At 63.0% G+C, this 21,665-nt stretch overlaps 1 pseudogene; it reads right to left on the minus strand.

Moving 5' to 3' along the window:
• Window positions 1-21,665, minus strand: part of LOC119111496 (rho GTPase-activating protein 39-like) — a 45,696-nt pseudogene that overhangs the window by 18,775 nt on the left and 5,256 nt on the right.

The raw sequence follows: 21,665 nt of genomic DNA on the forward strand, positions 1-21,665 counted from the left end.
CCCCCCCCCCACCAGCACCGGACCCCAGCGGCCGATTTCCACCGCCCTTCGTCGAACCGCCAATTCGCCAGCTCCAACCCGGCAATACATTTTTCATCGGGTCGGCGGAGGCGCCGACCGGCTCTCCTGCGCGGTCGATGACGGGCGGTCCTGGCCAGCTCCGGGCCGCGTTCCCCGGCGGCGGCGGGGCGGGGCCGGCGGCCCGCGCGGCACGGGCCGCCGCACTTCCTGTGCTCGAGGGCCGCCTGTCGGCCGCGCTCGCGCCCGGCCGGGTATTTCGGGCCGGAGCGGCGCGCCCCAGCGCTAGAGGAACGCACGAGGGCCCGGTGGCGGCGGCGGCGGCGGCCCGACGGCCCCCGCCTCCGCCGCGCCGGTGACCGTCTGGTCCGCCACTCAGCGACGCTAATGCAGCCCACGCACTCAACGCAGCAGATGACTGCTCCATCAGCGCCGCTTTCGCCACACGCGGAGAGGCGGCGGCGCGAGTGCCGCTTTCGCGCGCGGCGAACGCGGCGAGAGACGGCAGCTGGTGGCGCGCGGCGCCGACCAGCGCCTGCTGTCTGACCGAGCTTCGAGGGAGCAGAGCCACACGGCGGCGAGCGGCCGCGACACGGCGGCTCGGCGCTCTACAGGCCGCTGAGGCACGCGCCGCCCGGACTGGCGCAGAGCTCAATACAGTCAGCCCCGGCGCCGGGGGCCGGAACAGCGGCACGAGGTTCAAGTCTAAGTCATCACTAGCGCAGCAATGACTCGAAGCAATATCGCCCAACATTGTGCCGATGCAGTCATTTCGCTCTCCATTTCCCATGAGTGTTCTTATACACAGACCAATTCCGGCACGTCGCTCTGGAAATCACTGAGACGCGTTCTCAACTGAAACGGCAGGCGCGAGAGCCGAGGTGCGGCTGAGGGCTTCCGAATGTCAGCGGCGTCCGCAGAACGCCCCCGTCGACTCCGACGGGCTTCCCGGCCGGGGCTGGTGACGACACGGCAAGGTCACCGAGAGCGTAGCTGGAGGGCATCGCCACGGCAACGGATGGCGACGCCACAGCATCCGTCTGCGTTGTTGCTCACTGGCGTCGTCAGAGCGCCCGCCACTCACCTGCAGCTTAGCAAGCGGTATGATGTCGCAGTTGGTGGGCTTGTGCCACACCGTCTTCTGGCTAGAGGCGTTGTAGTAGTAGAAGCGCGAGGTGTTCTGGTCGAACAGCTCCCACCACTGGTTGTCGCTGGTCTTCTTCCTGTGGCGGGACGGGGCGGCATTACCGTCTGACGCCGGACAAACGCGGCACGATCCATGGGCCTGATTAGCAGGCCGCTCGGCGGCCGCGCTGATCGCCGACCGCCGCAGGGACGTGATGAATGACGCATATTAATCAGCCTCGATGGACATCTGAGGAAACAACGCGCGCCGACCGGTAATTCGCCGTTGATGAGCTGATCCGCCAGCAGCGCGGAACGACCGACGGCCAAGGCGTCGAGCGGGAGGTCGCCCTTGATGAGCTGATCCGCCAGCAGCGCGGAGCGACCGACGGCCAAGGCGTCGAGCAGCAGGCCTGGCTGAGATGAAGTGGATGTGCAGAAGTGGCGAAGCCGGCTTGGCGAAGTGGTCGTGCCAGTGAGATGAGGTGTCAGTGAAGTGAGGACAAGACATCACATGAGAAGAAAACCGGCCTGATGAGAACCCGCGTAATTAGAGCGCGCCTAAAGCGGCGAGTGGACAGAACTGTTACCCACTTCAAACAACCGCATACAGGTATAGTAAGGATGCTGCGTTACCGGAGAGACAGCCTCAATGTGACAGCGCAGTGGAAGGCCACGGCGTCACACTGCTCAATGAGACCAGACATAATTACAAAGTTGGGAAATCCTTTTAGCGGAAAGGTATCAGCCACCGCGCCATCGTTCCTTTTTTCACTCGCGTCTTCCGATTTGACCAGCAATATCCGGCCGGAGTGCAAAGTTAAATGCGCTAATTACGTAATCATCTCTACAGCGTGACCAATATCGGTAATCAGCAATGAGGCTATCAAATATGACAACTATTGCGCGATTCTGAAATTGCGTGGCAGATAGGAATGCACCGTATCTCCTAATCGGACTTATCGCATTCCTGTAATAGAACTGAGATCGGAAGAGTGATCTGACGGTCCCAACCTTGCAGCAGTTTCGCACCACGTCCGCCCCAGGGACCTCGATCGGTGTGGTGTGGGCCCGGCGCTGCCGTGCAGTGGCGTGCGGCGACAGACCAGGCGCGGCTAACAGTGCGGCGACTCGTTCACCGCAAGGAGGACACCGCGGACGGAGGCTGCGCGGGCAGGACCGGCGACAGATGGCGCTCACGACCGACGTCGGCCGGCAGCCGGCGTTTTACCTGAACAAACAAAACCGGCGCACCCGCACACAAATAGAAGTCGGCACCCGCGGAGAAAGGCAGAGGGAGGGAGAGGGAGGCGAGGGGAGAGTCAGGGCGAACGGGCCGCGATGAGAGCGACGAGCGCCCTAATACAATGGTAATGGCATGTGGAAGCGGTATGGCGAGCCGGCGGACGGCTGCGGCGGCAGGAGCGGGGAAGGCGAGGGGGACGATCCATCGCCGAGCGCGGCTCCCGCAGACAAGCGGCACGCCGCGTCCTCCGGGGACCCCCCCCCCCCCCCCTGAGCACGCCCGGCCGGCGCGGCTGCACCATCCACCAGCCGCGGCGCCGGCAGACGTCGAGCCGGCGGCCGCGTCCGGCGTCTCCGCCTCTCAATCTCTCTCATGCCGGCTGGAGCACACCAGGTGCAGGGCGACGGCCGTGTGTGTCCCAGCACAGGCCGGCGCTCTCCGTCACCGGCGTGACCCGGCGGCGCCGCCGCTCTACCAGACGTTCTCCTGCGCGACGTCCGGCCGTCACTCACCTGCGCCGACCCAGCGTGGCGAACCACATGGCGTCGGTCTGGCCGACCGCGGCGGCCTCGGCTGGCCGGTAGCGGCCCGCGGCCGGAGGACGGGCGCCGGCGAACGCCACACACCGGCGACGGCGCGCCCGCCGGTGCCGCTCGGGCGCGCCCCGCACCGGAAGCGCCGCCGCCGCGGCCGGAGGTGGCGGCACGCGTGTCAACTGGGCGCGAGAGGCGGCGGCGGCGGCGGCGGCGGGTCACCTGCGACCGCGGCCGGCGCACACTGCACGGTCGGCTGGCGCGCGTCGCCGACGTGAGGCGGCGCGCGGGCGGCGCCAGCCCCACCGGCGTCCGCCAAACAAACGGCCGCCCAGTTTACGCCGCCGGCAGCGACGCGTCGCCAGCAGCGGGCTGCGGAGGCGGCACCGCCGGCCCCAGCCTAACGGCGCGGCGGAGGTCGCGGACGGTCGCATAAGCCGCGCGACATGACGTAATGACGTCCGCCGGCCTCCGTCCGTTTCCGGCGTCGCCGAGGCTGCCGGCGTGGCCGACGCTAAAAATCACCTTTCGTCGCCGGCCAAGGCCGGGGCGGAGTCGTGTTTCGCGAAACATAAACAGGGTGCATATTTCCATCGGCGTGCGGGCAGCCCGCCTGTCGTGAGGTCGGGATGAGTGAAGGGAATGGCGCACCAGCGCGCCACGGCCGCGGCCAAGGTCCGCGGCCGGCGGAGCTCTCGACGCGGCCGGACCGCTGCACCCTCACCAGCCGGCGCAGGGTCGGGAGCGGGGGGCGGGGGTGAGCGGGTCCGCAGTGCAGCCGAGCTGCGTCAGCCGCCCGTCAGTCCACCCAGCGAAGAGGCCAGCCTTCGCGCCGACCCATCAAACCCAACGCGCCGCGGCCGACACGAAAAACAAACGGCGCCCGGGGCGGCTGCGTGCGCCCGGGGCGGCTGCGTCGCAGGTGAGTCAGGCACGTCAGAGGCGCAGCCGCCGCCGCATGACGCGGCGCACCACGTCTGACAGCGCATCGGCACCGCCGCCAACGCCGGCCTGCGCGCAGTTGGCAATTTACGGCCGGCTCCCGGGCGTGCGACGGCCGATTTGGAGCGTGCGCCATGGACTCTGTGCCCCCGGGAGCGGTGAGTCAGCGGGCGCGCGTGAGGACGGGCCGGCGGCCACTCCCGTGCCGACGGCTAACCGCAGCGTCCGAGAGCGCCGCCGCCGGCAGCGGAGAAACACGGCCAGGCTGCGAGGGCGGCCGGCGGCGGGGGCGGCGCTGCGGAGCCGGCCCGGCCGGCACACGTGACGGGTCGGGCGGCGTGGTGACAGCGGCCGCCCACTGACACGCAGCTGGCGGCGGGCGCTGTGGTTACGCGCTGATACCGCGCAGATGGGCAACAGCGCACGCCAGGCAGCGAGAAGCCCGACCACGGTCACTGGCGCGCCGGAATCATCCCGTACCACCGTACCAACGGACCGCATCTGCACGGACGCCGGCTGCGGGGGCCACCCGCCTGCTTGGCCTGTCGTTTCCCGGCCCGCCCCTACCACGGCGCCTGCGGCCGGCCCAGCTGGGACCGTGCGCATTACCGGCCGCCGCCGCCGCCCCTGCGTGCTGGCCGATGACAGACGGGCGCGGCCGCGGCCATTAGCGGCTGCTCATTCGTCCGGCGCCGTCAGGGCTCGGCCACAGCCGGGCCACGGCCCGCCACCGCCGCCGGTACACGGCTCACCACCGCCGTCGGCACACGGTTCGGCCATAGCCGCGTCCCGGGGCCACCGCCGCCGGCATCTAGGCTGGAGTTGGCTGATGACAGCACCGCATTTAGAAAACTATCAGATAGAAACATCTGCATAATAACGTTAACACGAACCTAAAAGCACACGATAGACTTCAAAGGCTCCGTGGTTTTAGGGCCACACTACAGAGTTTTGCCGACGATGTGTTCACTGGCCCAGCAGCACCGATACCGCCTTGCTCCGAGAGTTTCACGAGATCATAAAACGCGTGCAGAGCGTGGCAGCCAACAACAAAGCAAACCCTGCCGCGCAACATGTCCACTAATCATCCCGCAAAATCACACAGCCGATTACCGCCGTGATAAAAACGGATTCACAACACTAAGGCCGTAATCACGGTGTTCAATGGCGCGCAGTTCCGGGCCGTTCCTGTGACCATGAGCCGTAACTCGAAGCGGCTTAAGACACGCGATGCCTCGGAGTCGTCCCTGACCAGCTCGGCGAGCGTCAAACGCCGACGTCGGCGCCCATCGGCCGGCCAACGCTTGTCAAACGGGGGAGAACGGAGCTGTGGTGTCCCACGGACACAGCTGCGACGTCCGCCGACCCAAGTTTGAGAGTTTCGCGAACACGACGTGGCGCCGACCGCAGACAGGGCACCCAGCCGTCTGCGGACGAGGGTCGGCGGACACGGACCGGGCGGTTCGCGGACATCGCTCTGCAAGACCCCAGACATCGGCCGCTCGCGGACACTTCGCGAGGACGCGCACGGACATGGTCGTTCCGCCTCGGACACCGCGGCACACATCCGGGCCGCGCCCCCGGCAAACGAGACGGACCAGCCGGACCTTTTTGTCGGTCGGTCGGTCCGGTCACTATCTGGCGTGCATCTGCCGGGGCGTCCGTCGCGCCGGCGTCCAGCGCCGGCTGGCTGGACCGGACCGTGACAGCCGCTCCGGTTACAGCCTCCTCAGCGGCGGCGGCGGGCCCGGGCCTTCCCTACGGTCGCCCGAGGACCACGGACGAGGCGGGGCGGGGCGGGGCGGGGCGAGGCGAGGCGAGGCGGGACGGCCGGACGACAGACGCGTCTCCGTCCAGCGGGGCGTGGGCGGCCGCGTCGCCGGCGGGTGAGGCGGCGGCGCCGGCGGTCGGCCCGGGTGACGACGGAGCGTGTTCAGACGCCGCGGCGGAAGCATGACATCAGGCCGGTGCGAGAGCGGCGGGCAGCGGGCCAGCCGGGCGACACGGCCGAGCCGCGTCAGCGCCGCGGCCGGACGCGCGTCAGCCGGCCCAGCGCAGCCCCCGGCAGCTGGACCGCCCACCGACAGGCGCACAGACGGTAGACCAACCGGCCAGCCGGCCACTCAGCTGCGCAGCCGAGCGGCTGAGCAGCTGACAAGTCACCGGGCCGGCCGCACAGCCGGGTGACGTGTTGACCACTGTCGGTGCCGCGACACATGAGCCGCCGTCCGCCCCGGGCCGGGCCAGGTCGGGTCGGGTCGGGTCGGGGTGTCGCCAGTCGCCGTCCGGCACAGGCCAGGCTGACCGGACCCGGACCGGCAACACCAGGTGGCCAGACCTCCCGCCGCCCGCCGGTGGCAGCTGTCGCCGATAGCACCACCGCAGACAGGTAAAAGCCGTCTGACCGGTCGGGTTCGCTCCATGGTACGGAAGTTCGAGACACGACACGTCCACTGCATGCGCCAGTTCACACGAAGCGGGGCTGAGCCCTCGCCACGTCATGCGGCCGTCAGCGGAGAGCCGAACCCGCTCCCCTGATCACGCGGCACAGGCTCGGCGAGAGCGAGCGAGGCTTCACGGCCGCCGTCACGGGGAATGGGAGGGGAGGGGGTCACGGACTCATGCCTGTCGTGACGGCTTCATCATGTGCCCAGTGCGAGGTCAGCAGGATACAGCCGTAACGGCAAGACGGCAGCAATGCACGCCAAAGTGTTAGCTCACTGCGAGCCGAAGCCACAGAAGCGCGACAGCCGAAATACTCCCGTTGCTCTGCGTTGGTTTGGACTGAAAACCTCCTGTTATAAATAGCAGCCCATCCCCATCATGCAAAAGTCAAATTTGAAGACTTTCTAGTAAGCCCAATCCTTTTAGCGATGACTATTTTATCATGAGCAATCTTGTGAATGGGCCGAGTGAAACAACGTTTCAAAACTAGCCCGACCAGGACCCAGGACTCGTGGCGGCCTCAGCAGCGCGCCGACGCTACGCTGCAGTCTCTGCCTAACCAAGACGCACGAAAACAAGAGACGTGTGGAGGCGAGAGACGCGCGGAGACGAGACGCGCCGAGAAGAGGGGCGCACGGAGGCGACAGACGCACGGAAACAAGAGACGTGCGGAGGCGAGAGACGCGCGGAGACGAGAGACGCGCGGAGACGAGACGCGCGGAGAAGAGGGGCGTGCGGAGACGACAGACGGGCGGACACGAGAGACGCGCGAAGTAGACAGGAGAGACGCGCGGAGACGACAGACGCGCGGTGACACGCCGCTGCAGCCGGGCAGTTCCGGCAGCGGCGCCTGACGACAGGCGGCGACAGCACAGCGATCCGCCCCGCCTGCACGGCGGCGCACGTCTCCGTGCAGCCGCATGATCACGGCCATCCCTAACCCCATTCCTGGCTGGCCCGCCCGCCTCCGCCGCCGGCATGCCAGCACGGCCGGCTGGTTAGCATTGAATGGCTGCGCGCGGTTTCCGCCGTCGGGAGAAAGCCGCGCCCGGGCCGCCGCCGCGCCGGCGGCCGTGGCGCCGCCAGCGCCCGGCCGGCCGCCGTGCCCGTCTCACGGCCGGCCCGGCTCGGACGGCGCCGTTTCGCCGCGCTGACGGGGCGTTTCGCTGTCGCGTCGAGCCGACTCAACTTTCCCTGACGGCGCGGCGACGGCGCTGACGGAGACGGCCCACGACGTCCGGCTACGTTCGGGTCACGTGTTCGTCCGTTGCCGTCTGGGTCTGTCTCGGTCCGTCTTGGACTGTCTGGGTCTGTCTGAGTCTGCCTGGGTCTGTCTGGGTCTGTCCGGGTCCGTTTGGATCCGCCCGGGTTCGTTCGGATCCGTCTTGGTTTATCCAGTCTGTCCATGTCCGTCTGTGTCCATCCAGGTCCATCTGCGCCAGTCCCACATCGGTCGTGTTCGCGGTACAACAGCAGCGTCCAGCCGGCGGCCGGGCCAGGCCTGGCTCCACTTACACTGCCACGCCGTCGGGCGGCTCCCAGAGGCACTCGCCGGTGATGAGGTTGGCGTACATGTGCTCCCGGGTGCGCGGCTCGATGATCTCCACCCACTCCATCCTGCAAAACAGCGGCAGACAGCCGTGTTAGCCCACGCGATCCGGCGGCGGCGGCACGCGACCGTCACGTGCGATCCGCACCGCAGGCATGGGACGCGGGGTGGGCGGCGGCCCGACTCGGTCGAGGTTAGTCCGGCCCGGCGGCGGGCCGGCCGAAGCTCGTCAGACACCCACAAAGTCACCGGGCAGCTGCCGACGCAAAAGGCGGGGAGTTACGTGTGCGCGTATCACACTCCCGACAGGCCGGTCTCGGCTCCGTCGACACAAATTGCTCCGGCCGTTCGCGCACAGCAGATAATTTCCTTCACACGCGGGCCAAGGTCGTGCTGCCGTTCGTTTGACACAAGGTCAGCTGTCAGCGGTCGGCGGCGGCCGGCGGGTGCCCAGCCCACTGTCACGAGCTTCGCACGGCGCCGCGTCCGTGTCGCCGGCGGCAGCGGCCGTGGTGACGCCTCGGCGGCGCGCGTCCACCCCCTGCCCCCCGCCGGCCGGGCGGACCGGAGCTTCCAGCGTCCGCCCCCTCCTCCCCGCCGGCACTGGCGGCACACCGGCCGGGCGGACCGGGGCTGCCAGCGTCCGCCCCCTCCTCCCCGCCGGCACCGGCGGTACGCCGGCCGGGCGGACCGGGGCTGCCAGCGTCCGCCCCCTCCTCCCCGCCAGCACTGGCGGCACACCGGCCGGCGGACCGGCGCCCGGATGCAGTTTGGCTCGCAGCAGTCGCTCCAGTTTTACGACTGATGTCTGATAGGTGCCGTCAGGCACCGGGTTTGCTCACGCCAGCGACAGCTAACGAGATGTGGAAACAACATGCAACAGGCGCAGATGGCTGGATGTACTCCGCTGGAAAGGCCGCGACCACTGTGACTGTGTTAAGTTCCATCAACTTCGGCACATCCACAAAAGTAACCACGGTGATGTAATCCGACGTTAGCACGCCACATGTCCGTTTCAGACTGGCGACGAGCTCCACCGAGCACGCATGAGTAGCCAGCCCCTCCCACGAGGCCTGCCATGCGAGCGGTCACCACGGCCAGCTCGCCAAACACGGACGCTCTCAGTCGAGCCGTTCTCAGCCGCGACGTAACAGCCGGAAGTCAGCCTCGCGCAACTGCCCTTTGTTTTGATGTGAAAACTTGGGGACGTGACGTGCAGAAATAGTGCAGCCTGCATGCCCGACGTCACTCCCAAGGTCGAGCCCCGCCCGCTGCTCCACTGCGGCGCAAACAGAAGCCGCAACACCAGCGGCAAGAAGCAGCGACTTTCCTCTCGGCACCACCTGCACAGCTGCTCCAATGATTTCAGCTTCCTTTTTACTCGCGGAAGAAAGCTGGTGATAGCAGCGCATTTCTGCCAGGTTTGCCCGCTTATAACGGTCCACGATTATTATTAGAACCTGGGGCATAGGGCATGGGACCTAGCACCTACGACTTAGGACCAAACATCGAGAAGTCTAGGTTGCCTCCAGGCCTTTTAGATTACTGACTGATCACTTTGCCTCTGAGCAGACTGTCTGGCCCTCGGTGGCATGTACGTATTGAGTCGACCACCAATGAGAAGCGTCTAAGCGCTCCCCCTCCTGCTAGCCGATGACCCAGCCCGGCCGCGGCGGGCTCCAGCAGCAGCAGCTGGCCGGCGTGTCAGCACACACTCCTGCAGCTGCCCCTCCCCCTGGGCGGACAGCAGCTGACCGGTGCGGCATCACACTCTTGCAGCTGCCCCCGCCCCCTCAGCGAGCAGCAGCTGACCGGCGTGTCACCACACACTCCTGCAGCCGCCCCCCTCCCCCCTCCCTGCCGGGCACGTCCAGATCGGTCACGGCCGCCGGCGCCACCCGAGACGGAGAGCGCGCCCACACGAGGCGATGAGGGGGGGGGGGGCACGGACGGCTAGCAGACCCCCCCCCCCCCTCCCCCTCCCAGCCTTGCGCTGTCGTGCAGTAACTCGGCAGAAGGAGTGCTGTTCAATTTCAGCACAAATTGCCTCAATGAAGTGAGACGCAATATCCACGATGGCATGTTTAATATCGTCCAGTAAACGTAAACTGTTGCAACTACGCTAACTCAGTCAAACGTGTTTTCAGCAGTTTGGGCACATTTGTCTCGCTAAGCGCAGCTTCGAAGGAACGGATGGAGACAGAGACATGGTGGATCCACAGCATAAATGCGTTGGCTTGGCTTTTGAAATACGGGCAATAATAATTCAAAACATGACATTCCAAAATCCGCTCGAGAAAATTCGTTGCCAAGCCAAGGAAGAGATATTCCGCAACGAGCCGGCCAATGAAGAAAAAGCTGGTATGATCAACCTGCTGGAACGATACCTTTCAATGGTGAGATGTTGAACAGTAATTGCGTTTTTCATCAAAGCGCGGCATCGCAAGCGCTTCACCGGTCATAACGCCGCTCCCACTCACGACTCAATATGAAGCACGCCACAGCCTACTTTTCCTGCAGAGGTTCAGGATCTGGCGCAGGGTCCCGCACGCTCTCGGGGCACCGGGGGACCCGAGCTCTACGGGGTAAGTCAGAACTACCACGGAGGACCGTGTGCGGGGCGTGTCGGCCAGAGCCGCCAGATCGGGCCGATATCCGGCTGGCAGCGCCATCCGCCGCGCCGCCGAGCGCAGCCCGTTCGCCACATGTCGACCATGCCGGCTCTCTCGGCGCCGCCGCCGGCCGCCGCGCGCCGCCGCCGCCGTCGCCCAGCCGTGTCGACAGCACGTCCGACCGACACGACCGGCGGCGGGGACGTAGAGCCCGCGGCAGAGACGTGCGGAGCCCGCGCGCGTCGCCGCCGCCGCCGCCGCCGGCCCGGCCGGATGGCACTGTTCACGCGCGCGATTCACAGCCAATTGGCAGGCCGCAGTCGGCGTGCGGTAACTGGCGCGCGCAGGGCGGCGGCGCCTGACGGCTCGGCGACACGCGACGCCGCCGACAGGCCGGCGCCGCTACGGCGCGACCCTGGAGGCGGACGGACCGACGCGGCAACACCCGCCAAGGCGGAAATGTGGACACTCAGAGAAGGAGAGACGTCCGAATTCGGGGGCGTGGTTGCGTGAGACCTGAGGACCACGTCCACACGCCGCTGAAAACATGCCTGCAGGAGAAGGCGTACTTACCTGACCTGGCGCACCAGCGGCGGAGGCGCCGGCAGACCCACACGGGGCGCTCACGTCCACTGGCGGCGGACACGTGCGATCGATCGTGCGGCGGCCGGCGCGGCGCGCACCCGCCTCACACGTGCGGCCGACCGGGCCCCGGCGCCCGGCTCCTCTGGCATGCGCTCATAACGCGCGCCCGGCCGCCGAGGCGCCGCTGCAGATAATTGAATTATCAGGTCGGCGGCGCGGTGATGTCAGCCGGCGGGCACTTGACCTCGCGCCGATGACGTCACACAGCGTCGGCGCCGACACGCCGGCCGGCTGGCCGACACGTGGTGCGGCGAGGCGGCGACCGCCGGGAGACGCCGCTGGAGCGGGGGTGGGGAGGGGGAGTGGGCGCTCCGCGGGCCGGTGCCGGCGCTAAGCCTTGTCACGTTCGGCTCCCAGCGCTAGCTGACCGGACAAAAACGGACCGGCCCGATCGGCGCAGGCGCGCCGCTCCAGCCGGCCCCGTGGGAACTTCGGACGACGCCCGGCCCGTCCCGGCCGACGACCACTGCGCGCCGCCCCAGCCTGACCAGACACTCGATCGTGGCGACACAGCGCGCTCCAGCCGGACGCACGGTACAGGGCCGACTGAGCTCACTGCCGAGGGTAGCAGTCACAAGCGGTGTAGAGCCGCGGCGTCCAGCGACGCTGCCGACGGCGGGTGACGCGAAACTGATGGCGGCCAGCGGCAGACGCCGGGCCACGCCGGGCCGGTCCGGCGGGGCGCCGTCGCCCCGGCCGGCCGCGCTCCGTCCCCGGCTATTTCAGCTGGACGGCGGCGTCCAGGCGGCGGCGGCGGGGCGGAGGGGACCGCGCCGCCGGATGTGATGGGTGGCAGCACGCGCGGCGGCCACGTCATTAGGCGCATGCCGACGCGCCGCCGCCTGCCGATCATCGCCGCCGCCGCCAGTCGCCGGACAGGTCCTGTCGCCGCCGGCGCCGCTCGCTGCATATGCACCGAACGAAGCGGCCATTCGGCCCGACTGGCGTCCGTCTCGGCGGCGCGGGCGCGGAGCGGACGGGTGGAGCGGACGCCGCCGCCACGATACCCAGCGGCCGGCCGCCGCTGCGAGCGCCGAGACACCAGTCTGGTCACACGTCTGCCGTGAAGAGGACCAGAGCGGTCACGTACCGCGGCTGCAGCACCCCCTCCCAGAGCGGCGAGGGACGGCCGTCCTGCAGCAGACTCGCCGCTGGGACGAATATCCACGGCGGGCGCGCCGACGAGCCGTGGCTCGCGATGGAGACGGGCCGGCCTGGGTGCCACTGCACGGCACAATGATCCCATAGCCGTGAAATCTAAGCGTAACTATAGCCAACGTGGAGTTTTGATCAGTTTTTTTTTGGGGGGTGGATTCAAATTTGAGGTCGTCTGGTTACACCAGACGCAACTTATTCAAGCCCAATATTAGTTCAAAAATGTTGCCTCCGTCATGTTTCCTGCAGAGACGCGGAAACAAAGCCTCGTGCAAATAACTAAGAAATCCCATCTACGAATGATTCCACGCTTTTGTACGTCCGTCTCTTAAATAGAGTGCGAAGTAAGAAGCTCCCCTGAGGCCCATTTCGCCCGCCCCCTTGGCAGCTGCCCCACAGTGGCGGCGGCGGGCCCTCCCAGACCGGCTGGCGCGCGGAGAGCGGAGGCACCGCAGCGCGCCGCGCTGTGGACGGCGGGCGCGGCTCGAGGCCGGCCGCCCCTCCGTCCACCGCACCGCCCGGCCGCCCGGCCGCCCGACGCTCGGCGCTCCGGGGTCCAGCAGCCGTATACACAGCGTCGGGATCAGCTCAATCAACACAAGTTATGGTCACTGTCCATACAAACCAGCCCGAGGCGAGCGTGGCGGGTATTAAGCGGCGTTCCTCGGTGACTCGCCTGGTCTGGACGCGTCCCAGCGAGGACGCCCACGGTCACCGCGGCGTGACGGGGCCGGCAGGACGCCTGCGTCACGCACGAGACGAGCGAGAGGGCGGCGGGGCGCGTCCGCGGCCCGGTCCGGTCCCCCGAGTCTGACACGCATGCCGCTCCCATTAAGAGCGGGCCGTCTGAGTCACGGGGCCCACTCTGCAATTAAGTCGCGACGCGATTAACGCCGCGCCCGCGTCAGACTACGTGACATCATGATCGTCCATCCCCAAGACATGGAACAGAAGCGGCGCAGTGCCGTCTCTACCTCCAGCACGTCTCAGCCACCAGCGCAAACAGACGTGAGGACGCGAGCGCAGACAGACATGGCACTGGCATGCAGCCGTGCGCTATTGCTTGGCAAAATGCATAAACAAGACGGGCCTTGTCCAGCGAAGGAGTGATACGAGTGCACTGTGCACTCCACTGGTGCTGTCAAATTAAACATCGCAGAGGCGAGGTCGCACCTCTGGCGATACACGGAGGGGCGGCCGGTGGCGCCCCACCGCGTCGCTCAGCCATGCCTAGCGGCCGTCGGAAACAGGACGCCCCGCCACAGCCAAGAGTACAGAAGAATCAGCCGGCCAACGTATTCCCGCAGTCAGCTTGTTTGGGCTACACAGCAAGAGCATCACAGCGGATGTCAAGCTGGCCTGGCGTGTGCCCTGCTCTCGAAATTATTCGCGGCAAGCATCCGGGAAGCGGTTTCATACGGGGTGTTTCGCGGGGTTTTCAGCTGCTTGCCCAATGTCGGTCCAGCATATGCAAGAGTGGAACACGACGTGTGGACGAAGTCACCCGCGAAAGCCCTTTGTTTTGCCCCCGAAGTCGCGAGCCGTCTCGGTGTATCGCACCACGCCCGGCGAGGGTCATCTGCCGCCGACGGCAGAGCTCAGCAGGTGTACGCTCGGCCTCTCGTGTGACGCCGGAACAGACACGTCCCGCATCAGCACGGCTTCGTTTGACCGGTCGCGCGAGCGAAGGAGGCCTGCCCTCTGCCGCCGACCCGTCTCGACAGCGTCCGTGGCTGACGTGCCAGCGTCGAGCCGTCCGGCGGCCGCTGTCAAAGTCGTCAGCGGCGGTCTCCCTCGAGCCCGCTACCGATGGATTACGGTCGCGGCCGAACCCGCCTGACCAGTTGTCACGGCAAAAATGCGTACAAATGGACCCATACACAGCCGAAACGGTGAGCCGCCTGACGCATCGCCCCCGATAAGAACGGCTGATTTATGACACTGGCAGCTAAGCCCACTTCAGGGGCACCGGCGACAGGTGCAGCTCAATGCGGTCCCAGCGTGAACGCGGTGGCCCCGCAGAGAAGGTCCTTTGCCGTTGCGGCACTTTTCCGACTACCGGCCCCGTGAACACGCGAACCATATGGGGCATTTCACCAACGGTTGTTCGGTACCAAACGGGGTCCTCGCAGCCGCGAAGACCGCGGTGAGGAGCGCAAGTCAGGACGCCGCGTGCATGTCACAGGCACCTGCCATATGGGGTCCAACAATGCTCGCCATCAAGCAGCGCCTCAAAGGGGCCAGAGCAGCCGATCCCTGGGCAAAAAGTCGGGCGGCCACTCGGCGACGTCCATCTGTGGCAAATGGCAGGCGGCCGGGGACAATGGGCGGCCCTGTGAGGCCGGCTCCGGCCGCCGGGACCGCGCCCGGCCGATGACCGATCGACGGCGGCGGCGGCGGCGGCGGCGCCGGGGTCGATACCGACACCGCTGCCAGCCGGTCACCTGCGGCCGCGCCCCGCCGCCGCGCCCGCACACGCCGGCCGCGCCTACCTGGTCATGTCGGCCCGAGCTCAGCTGGTCAGCATCGCCCTGCCCGACGGCGGCGCCCGCTGCGGCCGCTGGCGTCCGACCGGCCACAGCCGTCGGCGCCGCACTACACAGCGTCGGCGGGCGGTCCGGACCCGCCGGCTTCCTCCACAGCGTCCGACCTTCCGCCACGCGCCACCAAAACAGGCTATTCTGGGGGAGACGGACGGCAGCGGCACGCGCGCGCCCCCCGCTCCACACGCCACGCGCTCAGCTGATAACTCTTCTGTCAGGCGGCGGGCCTCGCCGGCGATCGCTACCCACTTTCCCATACGGCAAGCGCTCAGAGGTGCAGCCATCTATCGGCAGATGTCTGAAGTAGAAGTGTGCCTCGCAAGGGCTGCTGGCGACCGACAAGCGGGTGACGCGCACAGAAGCCTTGCACCGTCTGAATCAAGCATGGGGTCGAAGCGGCTCCCGCTTCGGCTTCGTGAAACCGCAGTTTTCCTGCAATAGCTTCCGTGGGGGGGGGGGGGTCAGCATTCAGCCATTTTCCAGCTGGTTTCGCATTCGAATTCGGCTTCATGTCAATTTGAACGATTGACATCGGCTTCGGTTCGGCTTTGTGACAGCTTTTGACATTTGGTTTCGGATTTGACTTCGACCTCAAACAAGTTTCAAATTCTGGTTCTGGCTTCGGCTCCATCCGATGTTGAATTGCTGGTCTCGGTCAGCGGTGAAGGCGATTTTTCACCGCAGCCGAGGCTTTAAACCACAAAAGAAAAGTCTTGTCCATCCTGTCACTCCAATAAACCACACCACTTGTTCAAGGCTGCGACACGTACATGGTTGAAAGCACAACCAGCCGATCATTCTCAGGACCAACTAATACCCGACGACAGCCGGAGAGCTACCTCTCCAAATCGCTGTGCTCTGTGCTGTGCTCGCTGTGCTCATATTAAAGCACAAGGACGAACACGATAGTCCAAAAATCCTCCTATTCGTAATGCCACAACTGTGTTCCAATCACACCGCAAAACCCTTCCATTTTCTGATCCCCTAAGGTTTATGCAGACGCAAAGGTGATCTGGTTCCACGGACAACATCGCACACTGCACCTGCCTACGGCTTCGGTCTCGTGATTTTTTAGGTAATGTGCTGGGTTTTGTATTCCCGTTTCCTAAGTTCCGAGCCGCAGCTTCGGCTTTCCGTGCACAAATTCGAAGTCACTAGCTTTAAATTCCCCTCTGAGTTTGGAAAATACGAAGCCACTGACTTCGCCCACGCACTTCCGAGCGTTAAAGCCACCTGCGTACGTTCTATGTGATCGTTATGGCTTCGAAGCTAGATGCCTGGATCGCCCTAACGCCTCATCTGAATGGACCATGGCAGCCAGCAAACTACCAAGCGTGCAACGCGTCACCATACGGAATTAAGAATTTCGGTGGTGTTCAGATACTCGTGCTTCTCACAAATTCGTCCAATCTGGACTGTAAAGCTGGGATGACAGTTCCTTCCCGCGATAACCCGCATGTCATTACAGACGGAGGCCAACAAAGGGAACAGCTTTCAGCCACATTATTTGAATAGCGGCGTCGGCCGAATCTGCTACAGTAATGTACACCGCTGCTGCAAGGTCCGGCGTACCCGAGATCGCCAGCTGATTTCATTCTACACCAGCGACACCAGCGGGAGGTAGGGGACTATGTTACTCAGTTCCCGTGCAAGGGAATTTAGTCTTGCTCGCACGTTAAAACATGGGGAGGACACCATAATGTTCGACACATTAGATGAAAGACATGACGAAATGTACTGACATGAAACTAGGGTTGTATCAAGACTGGTTGGATGGTTCCCACAACCCGGTGAACTACTGGAAAACCTATACCCAAAATTGAGCCCAATTGGTGTAGTTTGCCTGCAGTAGCATGTAATGCAGTTCAAACTCGGTAATGTTTGTTGGTCCATGCTTCAATCTTTCTGCGAAGTAGCTACACACCGACTCTATTTCAGGGAACCATCAACAGAACAGCACAGAAAATGTTCGGATCATCACGAGCCATCATCAAATCATCAACTCTTGAGAAATTCAATTTGGCACGCCGGGACCGGCCGGCAGACGACGCGTGCCGGCATGAGTCCGACTTATGCCGCTTTATTGGTCCCGCGAGGGCTGTCCGCGACCAACTGTCATATCCCGCTCACTGCCGACGCGCCGGCCGGTGACGGCACCCGGTGACGACGTCCGGTGACGACGTTCCCTCAAGGCGGGGGCCCGGTGACGGCGCCCGCTCATGGCAGGGGCCCGGTGACGGCGCCCGCTCACGGCAGGGGCCCGGTGACGGCGCCCGCTCACGGCAGGGACCCGGTGACGGCGTCCGCTCACGGCAGGGACCCGGTGACGGCGCCCGCTCACGGCAGGGGCCCGGTGACGGCGCCCGCTCACGGCAGGGGCCCGGTGACAGCGTCAGCTCACGGCGGGGGCCCGGTCACGGTCGCTCACGGCAGGGGTCCAGTGACGGCGGTGACGGCGTCTGCTCACGGCAGGGGCCCGGTGGCAGCGTCCGCTCACGGCAGGGGCCCGGTGACGGCGCCCGCTCACGGCAGGGACCCGGTGGCGGCGTCCACTCACGGCAGGGGCCCGGTGACGGCGTCCGCTCACGGCAGGGGCCCGGTGACGGCGCCCGCTCACGGCAGGGGCCCGGTGACAGCGTCAGCTCACGGCGGGGGCCCGGTCACGGTCGCTCACGGCAGGGGTCCAGTGACGGCGGTGACGGCGTCTGCTCACGGCAGGGGCCCGGTGGCAGCGTCCGCTCACGGCAGGGGCCCGGTGACGGCGCCCGCTCACGGCAGGGGCCCGGTGACGGCGCTACCGATGGAGGAGCCGGACGGCCGCTGGCAGTCACCGGTGAGAGCTGGACAGTAGGATCGGCGCGGCTCGGCACCGCCCGACCGGAGCCAGATGCGCCCGCTTATGGCGGCCACCAGGGAGTCAACACATCGACCGCGAGTCAAACACCGCTATTCAGCACTGGCGGGACCGGACAAGGGCTACGCTGTTTGGAAGGCGGCTGCAACGGATCACCATACCAGCCATCATTGTTTTTCCACTCATTGGTGATTGCGGTTCACGAAGAGAAGTGATGACTACGGCTCATTTGAAAACCGTCACGCACGCAGCTCAAGCCTGATTGGAAGGCGGACAGTGTGGGTGCAGCGTGACCTTCGCCGCGTATGAACATCACATCGAAAGTCGTCCACGGCTTAGCGGCATAAACCAGCAACAGGTCAGTTTCCAATACAGTTGGAAGCAAAAGCCGGGGAAGCGCAGATTTCACCAACCAAATGTTTGATGACACCTGGAACAAACAAATCATGTCTGGGGGCCCTGCAGTACGGATGGCCCAAGACAATGCAAGGGAAAGACAGAAAAGTTATAGGCGAAGATGTCTACACATGTCATTTCGGCTACCGGGAGAGACTGCTGGCCTACGGAGACCGAACGAGCCCGCAAGTCAGTTGGATGAGGTGAGGGGAGAATACAAAACCGGTTGGAGATTGGAAGAATGGCTGGCGTAGTCAAGCATGACACGGTGGGTTTCAGGGAAGATGCTACACAAAAAAAACATTACAAATCATGTGAATTTAATGTTCCCAGCATTAAAAGCCTACAGATCCAAAGACCATCCATGTCTGTGTCTACCTGATCAACGAGAGCCCAAGATAAATCTGGGTGTTACAGCATAATGGTACACGTTATGATGACAACGAATAACTTGAGTTCGAAATTGTGACCATTTACATGTGCAAAACACTGGACACAATGAGCACATCTACCGCAATAAAGGCAAACGGAACCCGACTTCCCCCAAGACTCTTGGGCTTGGCAGCCATTAATGAAGGGAACTATAAAGACCTTAACTTACTTTATCTTATGTTTCGGACAGGTACCCGATTTCGTATCTCCGGTTAGATTTCTTGGAAAACGTCGCTGATGTTTTCCTTATCCCGCGGTTCTGTTTAATTTCCGCCCGTTTGGATCCGTTTCAGGCACGGCACGATGCTTTAATACCAGCGTCACGCTTCCTGACCAAGCAGCCGTCAGTCCTCACTTCCTGACTGGCAGCCGGTTGCCATGCGTCCCGGCCGGCCGGGGCGCCGTGTCCCGCGAGGAGGCCGCTTCCGCTGACTGTTACCATGGGGAGGACACGCGGCGCCCTGCCGGTCCGGTCTCGAGTCGACATACAGCACCACTCGCCCGCTGTTTCCAGCGAGTGCGGAACGGAACGGAGCATAAACTGTGCTTAACACCTTGTGGTATTTGGAATTTGGAAGCGCCATTTGGCCTTACGGCACCAGCACTATTGAGCAAAGTGTGCTAGTTTTACTCGCCACACCTGTGAACCTTATCGGGCTTTAGACACCTGTGGCAAATTTTATCTTTCCCAACTATCCTGGAGTAACATGTGCGATGTGTTTCACCAGCTCATACAATGGTTTACAATAACACAACGGGCTGCTTTGGCTACCAGAGCACTGTATCCATGAAGCAAGTACAAGCGCCATGAACTCCCACGTACGGGGTTCGGGTTCGAGTCCCGGTTGCACCACGTCACATGAGCACTTACATGGCCAATGCAGCAATCTTTAAAAGAAGCGTTACGACGCGCGTCGCGTTCCCTAAAAAAAACTGCGTTCCATGTGCCAAAGCTTTATGAACTGGTTCTGGGGGATCTGTAGTTCTACCTTTGCACACCATGCCTTCACAATGTCCCCTACAGCGGCGGGACAGTAAGTACAGTGAGCGTAGCCGTCTCTCGAGGATCGGTTCGTGCTTGTGATGGGGGCCCCTCTAGTTGCCTGCACTTGGATCAGGTCGAGCAGCCCCTGATCCGCACGGTAGATGGGACCCAGACTGCGTTGCCGTACTCGTGATAACATCGCACGAGGGTCTAGAAGCCTAGAGACTGACACAGCATACAGCGTCACGAGTCCGCACTCTTGAAGGAACAATGACAGGGTCTGCGTAGACCTGGCGTCTGCCGCGGCCACCGCAGCCATCAGCTCCGGAAGTTGCAGGTCAGAGCCTACATGGATTCCCAGATGTTTCCCAGTGGTTGACTGATCAAACTGGACACTCCTCATTGAGCACACCTGGTGGGAGTTCCATGTTGTCATGTGAAACAGCATGCGTGCTCCAAGCCTTCATCCAATGGACGGTACCACATACCGAACCAGGCATTCATGATGCTGGGTCCTTCTCAAGTAGCGCACTGTCCGCTTTCATTACCACACTGCCCAAGACCTTTGACCTTCGGCAAGCATCTCTGTCGAGCATACAAGCCTGGCATGCAAGTCAAAAAGGACCAGGAGATCTGAGCCCAATACCAATGCCCACCATACACCAATGTTGGCTGAGAGCCAAGGAGAGTTGAGAACTTTTTAGTAGCATAGCACTTGTTGACATCTCATGATAAAATGCTGGCATGCTTGCTCTGATGTGATGCTTGCAAGTGGGTAGGATGGCATCAAATGCTCCATGAATCTATCCTTGATGTTGAGCTTGAGGACCTTGGGAGGATGGCCACCTGGCTAAGAGTATCCTTCATCCTTAAGAGCATCCTTAAAAGCATCCTTCATCAGTGAAAACTGCATGCAACTATTGCCAAGATGTTGGGCACCAGTAGTGCAATGGTTACCATGTCTGTGTTAACCCCCATGTGTCTGGAAAACCAGGGGTACTGGGCCTGATTCTCTGCAATGCCTGCCCTTCCTGCAAGGGTGAGAGGCAGGTGACACCACATAGCCTCAGCAGCTGGGTGCATTTTAAAACCCCAATGACAATGATTGCTAAGATGACAAACATTTTGTGCATCCTCACTTATCACACTCCTGGTCCCATCCCCTGAGCCTCTGAGGCTCATTCTGACATTGAATAATAAGCTTTACCTCCAAAAATATTTTTGATGCATGGTTTACATTCTCTACAAAATATTTCTCACATTTTAGTGCAGACCTTGATTAGGCACTGAAAAATATGTTCTATGATGGCTGAAGAGATCTTAAAAAATACACAGCAGAATATGCAGTATGCCCATAATGTTGTGACTGAATCCAGTTAGAACATTGTTAAGCTTAAAGCCTAAGTAAAGCTTATGCTTTACAACATACTAGTAGCTGAGGGTATATGGTGTTGCCTGCCTCTTTCCCTGGCAGGAAAGGTTCACACTGCACAGAATCTTGCCAGGCAAGCCAATTGCAAACAGACAAACCAGACAAACCAAACCAGACAAACCAAGTGCTTACATGTAGGCTTACCAGACAAGCAGCTTAACCACTGTAGAAAAAGCTCCATTTGGAATCAAGATGCACCAATTTGTAAACAAAACATACGCACTGGATTGCATGCATGGAAGCATGGATGGTTGGAAGCATGGATGATTGGAAGCATGGATGCTGATACCGCAAGGAATAGAAGGGTAAATACATAAAAGCATATGCTTACCTGAGGCTGCTACACTGATGTTTGGAGATTTCTTGGGCTAATACACAGTATCCAGGCACATGGACTGTGCACAAAAGAAGACATCAGCACATGAACATTGTGCTCTTCCACTCCACTGTTGCTTGACTCTGGCTAGCTGGACCTGGTTTGAGTTTGTCTCACATGAGCAACTAGCTCTGTAATTCTATGAGCAATGACCCAGCGACAGGTTTACCGAATGAGATCTTATTGAAGCAGGCATTCGAGCGATAGCCCAAATACTACTGTGAACACGCCGAGGCACCTCGCCACGCCAAACATCAGAAACCAACTTGCTAGCGTCCAATTAGCGACGTTACCCGAACGAGTTGATCTGAACGACTTTCCGGAATGCCTATCGATAGCTGAACTACTAGCTGCCGGCCTTGACAGAACTTCAACAA

The sequence above is a fragment of the Pollicipes pollicipes genome, unplaced genomic scaffold (assembly GCF_011947565.3).
Source record: "Pollicipes pollicipes isolate AB1234 unplaced genomic scaffold, Ppol_2.1 Scaffold_7261;HRSCAF=8764_pilon_pilon_pilon, whole genome shotgun sequence".
NCBI lineage: Eukaryota > Metazoa > Arthropoda > Thecostraca > Pollicipedomorpha > Pollicipedidae > Pollicipes > Pollicipes pollicipes.